General features: G+C 36.0%; 1 long non-coding RNA gene across 2 annotated transcripts; it reads left to right on the top strand.

Annotated features, from left to right (window-relative positions):
* Positions 1-3,384: 3,384 nt before the first annotated feature.
* On the top strand, positions 3,385-8,388 carry LOC113051701 (uncharacterized). Of its 2 annotated transcripts, none has more exons than XR_003276941.1 (6): positions 3,385-3,611; positions 4,118-4,247; positions 4,401-4,494; positions 5,398-5,501; positions 7,454-7,574; positions 8,137-8,388. It is a non-coding gene; the product is annotated as an uncharacterized LOC113051701 (long non-coding RNA). The 2 variants fall into 2 exon arrangements; XR_003276940.1 differs by lacking the exon at positions 3,385-3,611 and adding an exon at positions 3,717-3,755.
* The last annotated feature ends 5,470 nt before the right edge of the window (positions 8,389-13,858 follow it).

Here is a 13,858-nt window from a genome sequence, read left to right as displayed (position 1 = left end):
ACGAGTGGCCGGGGACTAGAGGGTGTTGTGGGCATATTCAGCCCAAATTATATAGGTGGCCCCAGACGTGGGATTGCTAGCCACCATATACACTTGGGCAGGGGAATGAACCGGGCAGCCTTAGAGGACCAGTAGGATGACTGTGTTACCCTGGGATGGTTGAAGCCTGGTAACAAAGTCCAGAAAAGGTGGGACCATGGCCTGCAGGGGACAGGTAAGGGACAGAGCAGTCCCTGAAGTCGCTGGTGTGTACACTTTCCTTGTTTTCATATGGGGCAGGCCTCCAAATAGACCTTAACATCCTTCTTGATGGACGGCCACCCAAACCGCAGCTGGAGGAGAAAATTAGTATATTAGTATATTAGTATATTAGTACACTTTTACTCAAAACTCACTTTAAACCCCGATCGAGTGTTTATAATAACTTCCTTTAGCGATCAGGGTGGAATTTGGTCGCTTACTGTTGTAAAAATATGTTATTTGTAGCCTTTTTCATCGCTGCACAAGTTAGCATTTCCGATGTACATTTTCGATTTTTTTTATAAAAACGCCCCAGATCTCAAGAAATTCTCATACCAAGCTTTACTATCGTAATCGCGGGTTTATTATTCGGATATTTTGTGTGTACAGAGGTGTTTCAGTGTTGTTTTGGCCAGATAACTACCAGGAAGTGTGCAGGAAGCATGTGACACGATGGGGCGGTGTCCAGATATGAAACTCTAAGATTGACGTTTGAAAGACCCAATCAGAGTCTGAGTCACACACCGCACGAGCTGTGACTACTGCACGCACACACAGATCGCTGGGAGAGGCTGTTTATCATCTGATCGCGTAAATCCGTGGAAAATGAATAGAAATGACGATTCTGTCTGAAGCAATATGAAGTAAACATCAGTAAATATATCCATATATCTCCGCAGATATGCATCTTTGGTCTAAAAATCCTTATTGACGCTGTTCAGTGAGTCTTTGTGAACACAAATAAACCACTGCTGACGTGACTGAATATGAGTGAGTTGTGAATTTCTATTCAAAATGTGGCATAATACGGATTTATTATTTTGCACTCCTGACATAAATCACTAAATATCTGTCACTGCAACAATGTTTTATCAAAATATTGGTCAAATATCGAAGCTTGAGTCTTTAAACTTTCCATTGATGCACAGTTTGTCCAGATGAAGTAAGACAGTGATGTTTAATGTGCTGTGAAAGTGAAACAATAATAAACTGGGGCCGTCAGCGATGTTTGCACGTAAAGGGGTTAACAAAATACTAGAAAAATTACACGCATGCGCAGTATCATCAGTTTATCGGTTTTCAAATCGGACGCCTCTGAAAGAAACGGTTTTCGGTTCAGTGTACTGGTGATCCGAAAACCGATACAACCGACTACCAGAGACAGCAGCAGCAACCAACAGATGCTGCACAGCTCAGCATTGCAGGATTTGCAAGACCAGAACTAACCAAACAAGCAATGCAACTTTATGATGCAAGTTCTCCAAGACAACAAGAAATTCATAATGCCATCATTAAGGATCTCTTCATTGGCTGCACTTTACCTCTGTCAAATGTGGGGGAGAGGCATTAAATAACTGAAATGTCATCTTTAACTGGAGGACAATATAGTGTGATACAATAATAAAATAGGTTCATTTGTATTTTCATGCACTTGTAATACAATAAAACCTTTGAAAACTTTTTTGATAGGAAACTAGTTCTGTTGACATAAAATAAAAATGTTCAATGGCAATGACTAGATGTAACAGTGGTATTTTTTTTTTTATTACATTTTTATATTGCCATTGGTTTAATGGGTTGAAAGGTTAAAATATTAATAGAATGTAAAAATGTACAATACCAATTTACAATCTTTTTTAATTTAATTACTTTCTGGACTCGGGCGGACTCGACTCGGACTCGGCCTTTAAGAACTCGGACTTGGACTCGATGTTTGTGGACTTGGTCTTGACTCGTACTCGACAAAGGTGGACTCGGACCCAACTCTATAAATGCTGTAGATGTATGATTTTAACAAATAAATTCAAATAAATTTACAACAAAAGGAAAGAAATAAAACAAGATATACCAATGAATGGATTAATGAAACCTGTGTCAGTCTTTTCTCTTCCTTTTCTTTCAATTTAAATTACATCACAAACTAAAATATATCCTTCCACATAAATTGAATAATGTTCTATAGTGTTAGCTTAAACACATCAACTTATACGGACTAATTGTGTTCTTTTGGGTATAAAATTAACAAAATTCAACGTTAACAGTATAAATCAGATCACATTATAAAATCACAGTGAAATACTAAAGACCGGTCAGATAACAAATTTTGTGGATCCACACTCACTCAACCACACACACACACACACACAAATCCTCTCAAAACCCACCCCGTTGCAGGCCTGATTTGCAGCTAGCGATCGTTGTGACCAGTAAACAAAGTCTCCTTCGCTCAGCCGAGCAATTTAAAAAGTCTGTGATACCTCACTGATCAAATGGTTTGCGTTGGTGCACGATGATTCAGCTCTTCCGGTGAAATGTGACGTCCAGCGATGCCAGAGGACCTGTTGAGCTCATGGCACTCACAGGGATATCTGGAGACGTCCTCCATCCATTTTCTCGTGTTGAAACGCGTCAAACGATGAACTATCAGTTCACGTCAATGAATCATACACAATCACGAATCTTTATAATTTTTCTCCTCCCTTTCTCTCTAGCAGCACGAGCAGACAAATGGATGCATGAATACAGATAGAAACAATAAAATATTTTATGGCTTAAAATCCCGAGTTTCTCCAATCTAAATAATGCGTCACACCCCTGCTGAAAAAAACAATAGAAACCATTACAGAATTTGTAATGGTTTTAATGGTTCTTATTGGAATTCTAATGGTTTTAATGGACACTGTAATGGTCTCTGTTGGTCTCTATTGGTAATTTGCTTTCTTCTATTGGTGGCGTGTATTGTCTATTGGATACCATTAAGGACCAATAGAACACCTTTAGAAACTTCTAGTGGTATCTACTGGACACCAGTAGAAACCATTATGACTCCAATAAATTTAGTGGTTTCTTTGGAAAACTGTAATGGTCTTAGTGGGTAGGCTACTGCTGAAAAAAAAATGAACACACAAACAATAGAAACTATTACAAAATTTGTAATGGTTTTAATGGTTATAATGGGAATTATGTTGGTTGTAATGGTCACAGTAATGGTCCCTGTGGGTCTCTATTGGTAAATTGCTTTCTTCTGTTGGTGGTATGTATTGTCTTGGATTGCCACCATACGTCATTTGGAAAGGTTATTTTTAATTCATTTAATTTTTTTTTTTTTTTTTTTTTTTTTAATGAACTCGACTCTTCATGGCCTTCAAAATTGACTTGAAAAGTTGGTCTTTGTTTTGTCTGTCGGATTTGGTCCAAATTTAGCCCAAAAATAGATGTGAAATAACAGTGAAATTCTGCGTGACTTCCACGTGCTGTAATGTGCGCGCGCGCAGAACTGGAGCGGAGGACGTCACCATGGAAACGAGGCGGCAGCCCAACCGTCAAGCAGCTGATCGCTGACACTCAATGTGGTTTCACTTTTTTTTTAGGTAAGTTTAGTCTATTAAATTACACAAATAGTACATTAAAGTGTTCCTGACACTTTATTTCATGTAAATTATACACTTTCGTTTACTATTTACTTTATATAAATTGTTTAGCGTCGTCAGAAAAAGTCCGTTAGCATCTCAAAGGTAAGGCTAAATACAAGAGGTAACGATAGACATGAGCTCTTGTTTATTAAGTTTGGGCTTTTGATGTCATCTTGTGTGTAGATGCTCTCTCTCTTTCTCTCTCTCTCTCTCTCTCTCTCTCTCTCTCTCTCTCTGTCTCTCTCTCTGTCTCTCTCTCTCTCCATATATATCAATGGATGAATGGAAGTAACTTAACCGAATTAATTTAACCCTAAATGTATCCACTGTTTAATCCTAAAATGTGCACTAACGTAACCGGATAACGTTACATCACTTACATAGATCGTGAAAATGGACTGAAACCTTCAGGTTTTGATCTTTCATGGTAAACACATAAATACAAACTTGTTCTGTGATTTCAGAAGTGCCAGAAAAAAACCTCTATGACGCAGGAGAAGTTCCTGATTTTAACATTTCTGAAGGGAGCTGCTGACAGAGAGGATGAAAACATACACATTTTGATGTCCACGCTGTAGGAGCATTACTAAATAAGTAAAACTAAAATATATATATATATTTATTGTAAATGATTATATAAATTATATATTCTGTGAATTATTATTTTTCTTTTCTGCATTTCACCTCTGCTATAGTATATGCCTTATACCTGGCATTGTATAATAAATATTGTTGTCTCTGTGACAGTGCTTATGTTCCTAGGTTCTTCCATGCTGATGGCTGTGCTCTAGAGTCATATCTCCTGTCGAAGAACATTTTTAGACATTATGAACCATGAATAGTAAGCAATTCGTCAAACATACACCATTCAAAAATGTAAGGGTCAGATTTGTCATGTATTTCAAAGACATCTTTTATGCTCACCACTGCTGCATTTATTTGATTAAAATACAGTTAAATTGTGAAATTACCATTTTTTTAATAACTATTTTCTATTTAAGTTTGTTTTAATAAGTGATCAAAGCTGAATTTTCAGCATCAGTCTCCAGTGTCACACAATCCTTCAGAAATCATGCTTTGTGAAAACAAGAATAAAATTGTACAAAATATTCACATATAAAGCAGTTATTTGAAATTGTACTAATATTTCACAACATTACCATTTTTATTTATGATCAAATAAATGCAGTTTTCTTAGTGTACATGAGACTTATTTCAGAAACATAAAAAAATCTCTATCTCCAAGCTACACACTCTCACACCAAAGTGACTGTTAAAAATCATTTAAACTTTGTGTCAGTACATCATAAATAGGAAAAGGCATCAGATCACCGTCTGTGATTTGTTGTTTCGTGCCGCATCCAGTGTAGAGAGCATCACTGATTATAAAAGGCTCTGTTGTATTTTGTTGTGCTGTCCAGTGACGACACAGTGTTAGAACTCTTGTTAAATATCATTACATATGATGTATGTATGATCCCATTCAGCACTGATAGATCTTTTCTATTTCAGAGACTGAAAATCATTGATAAAGCACAAGGTTACTGTAACATATTTAAACAATATTAATAAGAATTAATAAAAATGCATCTGTGACTTAATATTGCTTCTTATTCTTCAGTGGAAAGTTCTCATTAAACACATAACTTTCTTCTCATCTTTGTGCATTTTCAAACGTTGTGCATATTTCTGAATCATTTTTTTTTTTTTACTTCATAATATTGGTTGTCTTCTCTTGTTTCAGAGTTTAGCTCCAACCCCAGTTAAGCAGACCTGAGCAGCTGATCAAGGATCAGCAGAAACTCTGCAGAACGGTGGTCCTCCAGCCCAGAACTGGACACCAGTGTTGTAAGTCATTCTGTCTCTTTATAGTGCATGCTCAGAACATATTGCAGGAGATCTCAACATTGTCTCTTAAGGTCCACTTACATGCAGAGTTTTGCTCCAACCTGCAGTGCACCTGAACACATTAATCGAGGTCTAACTATTAGTGTTGTCACAGTACCAATTTCAGTACCAAAGCAAAACACAAAAACATGCTAATTATTATTATTTTTAATTATTATTATTAGCCGCACTTATGCTAACAATTAACTACTCTAATAACAGTGTTCATTTCAATCCGACATTCAAATTACAGTTATATATATATATCCTGATAAATACAGGTGCTGGTCATATAATTAAAATATCGTCCAAAAGTTGATTTCACTAATTCCATTCAAAAAGTGAAACTTGTATATTATATTCATTCATTACACACAGACTGATATATTCCAAATCTTTATTTCTTTTAATTTTGATGTTTATAACTGACAACTAAGGAAAATCCCAAATTCAGTATCCCAGAAAATTTGAATATTGTGAAAAGGTTCAATGTTGAAGAGACCTGGTGCCACACTCTAATCAGCTAATTAACTCAAAACAACTGCAAATCCTTTAAATGGTCTCTTAGTCTCGTTCTGTAGGCTACACAATCATGGGGAAGACTGCTGACTTAACCGTTGTCCAAAAGACGACCATTGACACTTTGCACAAGGAGGGGAAGACACAAAAGGTCATTGCTAAAGAGGCTGGCTGTTCACAGAGCTCTGCGTCCAAGCACATTAATAGAGAGGAGAAGGGAAGGAAAAGATGTAGTAGAAAATAAGTGTAGAAGCAATAGGGATAACTGCACCCTGGAGAGGATTGTGAAACAAAACCCATTCAAAAATGTGGGGGAGATTCACAAAGAGTGGACTGCAGCTGGAGTCAGTGCTTCAAGAACCACTACACACAGACATGTGCAAGACATGGGTTTCAGCTTCGCATTCCTTGTGTCAAGCCACTCTTGAACAACAGACAGAACCAGAAGTGTCTCGCTTCAAAAAGGACTGTACTGCTGCTGAGTAGTGATATATCAGACCCAAGAATGCAGAAGAGCTGAAGGTCACTATCAGAGACACCTGGGCTCTCATAACACCTGAGCAGTGCCACAGACTGATCGACTCCATGCCACACCACACTGCGGCAGTCATTCAGGGGAAAGGAGCCTCAACTAAGTATTGAGTGCTGTACATACTCATACTTTTCATGTTCATACTTTTCAGTTGGCCAAGATTTGTAAAAATCCTTTCTTTGTATTGGTCTTAAGTTATACTCTAATTTTCTAAGATAATGAATTTGGGATTTTCCTTAGTTGTCAGATATAAATAAATATATCAGTCTGTGTGTAATGAATGAATATAATATACAGGTTTCACTTTTTGAATTGAATTTATGATATTCTAATTATATGACGAGCACCTGTATACACAGAATGACTAATTGAACTGCTTTTATAGTTTTAATAATTAATTTATTTGTAATGAATAAAGGGATTTTACATTTGATTATTAGTTTTTCTTACTTGAATGCTTTTGTTCGGATGTAAAATAAAAAAGTGAATTATTATTAAGAAAAGAACTGCAGGAAAAGATGCAATGTTGCTCAGTGATTTTGGTTTGGAACCTTTAGAAAATAGAAAAGAGTTGACTTTGCCAACTCTTTCAACTTCAAACGGGTGTAGCTCAGTCATTTTTTTATATATATATACAGTTATACATCATTTTGAAGGACTTTTTAATGAGAAAAAAAACCTCAACTGATTTTTTTCTCATTGTGACTAACTTTGCCAGCACAGGACACATATGCTACTTAATTTCCACTTGAGAGTGGTCAGATTTAAAGTCTGAGATTAGTCCATCAGTTCTTGAATTTCAATTTTTGTTTATGTGTGTGCGTGTGTGTGTGTGCGTGTGTATGTGTGTGTTCAAAACAAGAGTGTCTGTCTCAGAAGCTGAAGAAAAAAGGTCACACCTTATAGGAAATAAACGCCTCCTAAGTGTATGGAAATACCTGGCTGAGGAGATCAGTGACATAAACCAGATAAAACTGTCAGTGGTAAGTGTTTGCATATCCATATCCGAATGGAATTGCTACAACCTCTTATCTAATATGACTCGAAGTGAATAGAGACTATGTACCATAAAAAGTAGATAATGTAATTATTCAAGCCTATTTGTGAAACTGGACCACAAAACCAGTTACAAGGATAATTGTTTTTATTTTATTTTTTTGATTTTTATTTCAATAATAATACTAAATAAGTTTTCCATTGATGTATGGTTTGTTAGGAGGACAATATTTGTCTGAGATACAACTATTTGAAAATCTGGAATCTGATGGTGCTAAAAAATCTAAATATTGTGAAAAATATTTCAAATCCAGAGCAAAGCATTTTATTAATAAAAAATTAAGTTGATACATTTATGGTAGGGAATTTATGAAATATATTCATGGAACATTTTCTTTTTTTAAATCCTAATGATTTTAGGCATGAAAGAAAAATCAATAACTTTTTTGAGACTGCCATATAAATATATGTATGGATAATCTCACATACTAGTAATGTGGTACATTGTCCTAATGAATTGTCCCTTTTTTTTCCTTTTTTTTTTTGCAGGTCTGAGACAGCTACAAGCCACAAAAACAGTTCATAGTTCCTGCATTTCTATAATGCATTAATGAATAACAATAATTAAAATAAAATGTAATGTCAAGGTTTTGTGTTAATTCCAGCTATGTTGAGTATTCTGTGAATAATTTTGATTTTAGGTGCATATTCTTAATTCTTTGCAAAACAACCTGAACTGTTTGCTATTGAAAGGTTGGTATGAAGTTTAAATAAATAAAAACATTATATTCTTGACAAAACCTGTGTACAGTTTGTATTAATAATTTAAATTATTTACTTATATTAATTAATGGCCTAATTACCAGCTATCAGTTAAACATTCAAATCAGAACCAATATAAAAGTGCAACGAAAACTATTAAATATATGCAAATAAAGACCAGTACAAACTTGCAATGGAACCATCAGAACCATTACAAAACCAACGGAAACCATTAAATTTGTTTTAATAAAGACCAATACAAACTTGTAATGGAACCATCAGAACCATTACAAAACCAACAGAAACCATTAAATTTGTTTTAATAAAGACCAATACAAACTTGTAATGGAACCATCAGAACCATTACAAAACCAACGGAAACCATTAAATTTGTTTTAATAAAGACCAATACAAACTTGTAATGGAACCATCAGAACCATTACAAAACCAACAGAAACCATTAAATTAGTTTTAATAAAGAACAATACAAACTTGTAATGGAACCATCAGAACCATTACAAAACCAACAGAAACCATTAAATTTGTTTTAATAAAGACCAATACAAACTTGTAATGGAACCATCAGAACCATTACAAAACCAACAGAAACCATTAAATTTGTTTTAATAAAGACCCATACAAACTTGTAATGGAACCATCAGAACCATTACAAAACCAACAGAAACCATTACAAAACCAACAGAAACCATTAAATTTGTTTTAATAAAGACCATTACAAACTTGTAATGGAACCATCAGAACCAATACAAAACTGTGATGGAAACCATTATGTGCAAATCGTGACCAATACAAACTTGTAATGGAAACCAATACAAACCAATAAATCCTAATGGAATATGCCCAAAACACACTACGTAATGGAAACCATTTGGTAATGGTTTTAATGGTTAATTGCTGATGGTTTGTAATGGTTTTGTAATGGAAACCATTAGAATTTCTGTAATGGTTTCTATTGTTTTTTTCAGCAGGGACTCTTCCCTCATTAACTCTATAAAGGCACGAGTAATAACTCTATGTGACGAAATGCTGACTATTCTTAAGAAACTTTTATGTTTTATGGTCTAAAACACTGTTTCTTATACTTCCTTCAGGATAATGGCTGGAACCGTTTTGGATTTTATGGCCTAAAATCCTTGGCTATCTAGACAATATCCTGCTTCTCTCTCGTCTCTCTCTCTCGACTGATTTTCAACCTTCCTCGCTCTCTTCCAAAATCCCGCCCCCTTTCAATCCTGATTGGAGGAATGAACTCAAACGCTCTAATTTGACCAAGGTGATAACAGCAACACTACAAACATGCTGTTAATCACGTTTTACAAAGTAAATTTCAACCAAACTCCCCGTGTAAGCGAGTCTCTTAAAGAAACAGTACACATTACCAAAAACACATACTTGCACACTAAAAAAAAAAGTTTTCTAGTAACAGGGTTACACAAATAACTAAGAACCCCTTGAGGTAGCTTGGAAGGACTTGGAAAAACAAAGCAGGTAGCATGCAGCCAAGACTCAGAAACCAAGTGTGGAACAAAGGGAAACACAGGTAAAATACTAGCTGCACAGTAGAAACAAGGCACAGGTGACCTGGATAATGCTAACAAGAGTAAACGAGGAAAAATTAAGACAGAATGGAACACAGGGGATCTCTAGAGGCATGGAGACAAATTACAGGAGGTAGAATGCCGACAGAGTGCTCATCATCGCTCACTAAGGCAAACCTTGAAGAGAGGAGGAACACGTTTTCATTTTCACCATCTTGTCTGATTGAAAGTTCAAAATAGCTTTTCACTTATCACAGAATTGTTTGGCAAAAAAGTGATAATTTATTGACATTTGAATTTCTCAGTGCTTCAGATTTACATATATCTGTGCAACAACAACAACAGCAAAAAAACAAACAAACAAAAAAGTAAACTGATAGACTGAAATAACCGAGAGTTAAATTGCATACAAGTAACTAAATTACCAATAATCTTATTATTCTGTCTGAAGTATTATACATTATAGCCAGGGTTGGGCAAATTATGTCATTCAGTCTATGTATTGTCATTCATTCATTAAATTGTTATATCATTAATTCTGTCTATCGTTCATTATATCTAGCACTCTACTGTTTTATTGTTCATTCTATCTTCCCTTGTATCATTTATTCAATCAAAATTTCCACTCTATCTAGTGTTCTATCAGTCATTCTATTTAAAATGTTATTGTTTTATTTTGTCTAGTGTATTTTTATTGATTCTGTATATTATGTTATTCATTTTGTCTAGCACTTGTCTGTTCATATAGCCAACATATAGCGTTCTATTGTTCTAACATTGGTCCTATCTAGTTTTTATTGTTCATTATGTGTAGCATTCTGTTGTTCTATAATTCATTCTAGATATAGCTCCATTCAATCCATTCTGTCTAGCATTCTACTGTTCATTCTAATGCTCTATTGTTCTATTACTCATTCTATCTAGCGTTCTGTCATTCTTTCTGTGTCGCACTCTATCTAGTGTTCATTCTCTCTGCATGTAAGGTGTATAAGACTTCAAAATTTCAAAATTTAAGACTTCACGTTTTTGGCTTTGGTTTTAAGTTTAGAATACAGTCATGATATTTTTTTAAATTACTTTTCATTGCACTTCCTTACATTCAAATTCAATGAAATTCTACAATACGTTGCCATCTCAATGCAGCTGACAAGAAAGTGCACAATTATATTAAGTTATCTAAAACAGTCATATTCTTTCTGGATATTTTCTATCTTGCAGTGTTAATTATATTTTTTTTATTAAATTCAAATAGTATGTTTTATTTAATTCATTTCATAGCTTAACCAATCAATTGATCCTATTGAAAAAAATAAAAAAAATAATATATATATAAGTGAAGTGACATTCAGCCAAGTATGGTGACCCATACTCAGAATTTGTGCTCTGCATTTAACCCATCCGAAATGCACACACACAGAGCAGTGAACACACACACACACACACACTGTGAGCACACACCCGGAGCAGTGGGCAGCCATTTATGCTGCGGCGCCCGGGGAGCAGTTGGGGGTTCGATGCCTTGCTCAAGGGCACCTAAGTCGTGGTATTGAAGGTGGAGAGAGAACTGTATATGCACTCCCCCCACCCACAATTCCGTCCAGCCACGACTTCCCCATATATATTTTAACGGTACGTGTATTTGTACCGGAGCATTTTGGAACAGGGCTTTCGGTGAGTGCCGAAAAGCTTTTCAATGAGTGCACTGCATTCACACCGGTAGCAGGAGCCGCGAGTGAGCGTCAAGCAGGATCGTCGCGTGAACAGCAGTGCAGCGGGGGTTTCGGCATCCGGTCTATTTTTGCTGTGCTGCTCACGCTCAATTAAAGTGAAAACACACTTTTGATGGACAAAATAAATATGATTTATCCTAAAACGTGTTCAAAATGCACAGGATAAGCATGTCAAGAGGCCGCCGACAGACCAGGCTCTTGTCTTCGCGACAACAATATCTACATGTTGAGCATAAATATAAAGCCTACTGATAATGGACACCATCAACAGTATTGACGGCAAAATAGACTATGTTTGACAGGTGCAATATGCCAGTGTGTCACCGGCCTAAGGTTTTCAAAAGGCATTTTTTGAAAAGCTCCCATCGGCATTTAAACAGACCTTTGTTCTTAATTCTGATCGGTCCAACGCAATGCGAAATCTGGGCAGGTCTAAAAAATGAAACTGTTCATGCTGCACTTTACACTTTGGAAAAGTTATATTTTTTAAATATGAGCAGGCCTACAAGCTGGGATTGGTAATTATGCACTGTAATCATGGTTATTTATTTGTATTTTTCATCATATTTGATTATATTATATTGGTTTGATTATATGATATTGTTTTTTTGTTTAGTGGAGAACTTTGCAGCAGTATTTTATGTCTCATTCTTCTTTTTATTTATTTGGTGAACTCAAATTTGTGTCAGTAATTTTGTTAACCACTCACCTACCATTGTATTGTCTGCCCCCTCACAACTTCTTAATGAAAATGATTCCATCTAATAGTTGCCAGTTATTTTCTACCAGCCACCACTGACAGAGTCAAATCTATTCTCACAATGGCATAGAACATAACTACAGCTTCTTAAAATGCTGCAACACCCTTTCCCATAACTCATTCCATGGGAAGCAGTCGACTTTGGACAATGGCAGGGTTGGGTCTGGTCAGTAACCCCTGGCATTGTATTTGGAGACGTGTCCCATATGAGCTGGCTGGCGGCCCGTGGTTCCACCTCGGCAGGGGCCCGGGCTGAAGCAGCTTGGCAGAGGCAACAGCGGGCAGGGTGACCTTGCTTAGCACTCTAATGGAGAGTCTGGCTCAAATCCACTTCTCCACCTCAGCACAGGCTGTTTCCCAATCAGGGGCCATGATCCCTCTGCTTGCCTCCGCTGCCCCCCTCACACATCATACTACTGACACTAATTGTCACCAGAAAGTGCAGCTGATAAGTATTATTATTATTATTATTATTATTATTATTATTATTATTATTATCATTATTATTATTATTATCATTATTATTATTATTATTATTATTATTATTATTTATGTGTCAGACTGACACAAACAAACAAAAACACCCTAATTGCTCCCTTTTTATAAGATAGGTATTTGCAATTGCTGTTGTTTCTCCCTTGGCATTTCAAGACTTTCTCAGCATGTAGCATGCACTTTTAAATATTTGTCCTGGTAATCATGACTAATGCAATTTGTGCTCTTGTAAGTTGTTTTGTCAAGAAGTTTAAGCTGTTTTAGTAAGATGCCATATGTGAAAAATATATGTAATTGTAGCCACTAAGAGCATATCAAAAGTTCAATTTCAGTCAGGTTAAATCAATAATTCATCTTTTTTAAATGTCATGTAAAAGCTGTAGTCTGACTGGAATTGGGAGTGATTTTTGCAAACTTTGACTAAGAGACCAGTATATAGCTACTGTAGCTACATTTCACAGTTTAAGACAGGGGTGTCCAAACTTATTTCTAGAGGGCAACTGTCCTGCAGAGTTTAGCTCCAGCTATAACCCCAAATAAGCACACCTGTGTTAAGGCAAGTTGGAGCTAAACTCTGCGGGACACCAGCCCACCTTGATCGAGTTTGGACTGGCCCTTAAAGGGGGGGTGAAATGCTTGTTTTCACTCAATATCCTGTTAATCTTGAGTACTGCATCCTTCATAACTCCAAAAAGTCTTTAGTTTTATTATATTCATAAGAGAAAGATAGTCTGTACCGATTTTTCCCGGAAAAACACGACCGGCTGGAGGCGTGATGTGTGGGCGGAGCTAAAGATTCATGAGCGCCAGTAGGCTTTTGCGTTGAGAGCGTTTGGAAGTTGTGACATTACCGTGAGAAAAAAAAAAAAAAAAAACATCATCCAAAACAAACCATGGCTAACAGTCAGATTCAGCCGTTTATTTATGATCCAGAATCAGATCCCGAGGCTGAAACTGAACGAGAG

This window comes from Carassius auratus, chromosome 32 (assembly GCF_003368295.1).
Source record: "Carassius auratus strain Wakin chromosome 32, ASM336829v1, whole genome shotgun sequence".
NCBI classification, from domain to species: Eukaryota; Metazoa; Chordata; class Actinopteri; order Cypriniformes; family Cyprinidae; genus Carassius; species Carassius auratus.
This window is presented reverse-complemented; position numbering and strand designations above follow the sequence as displayed.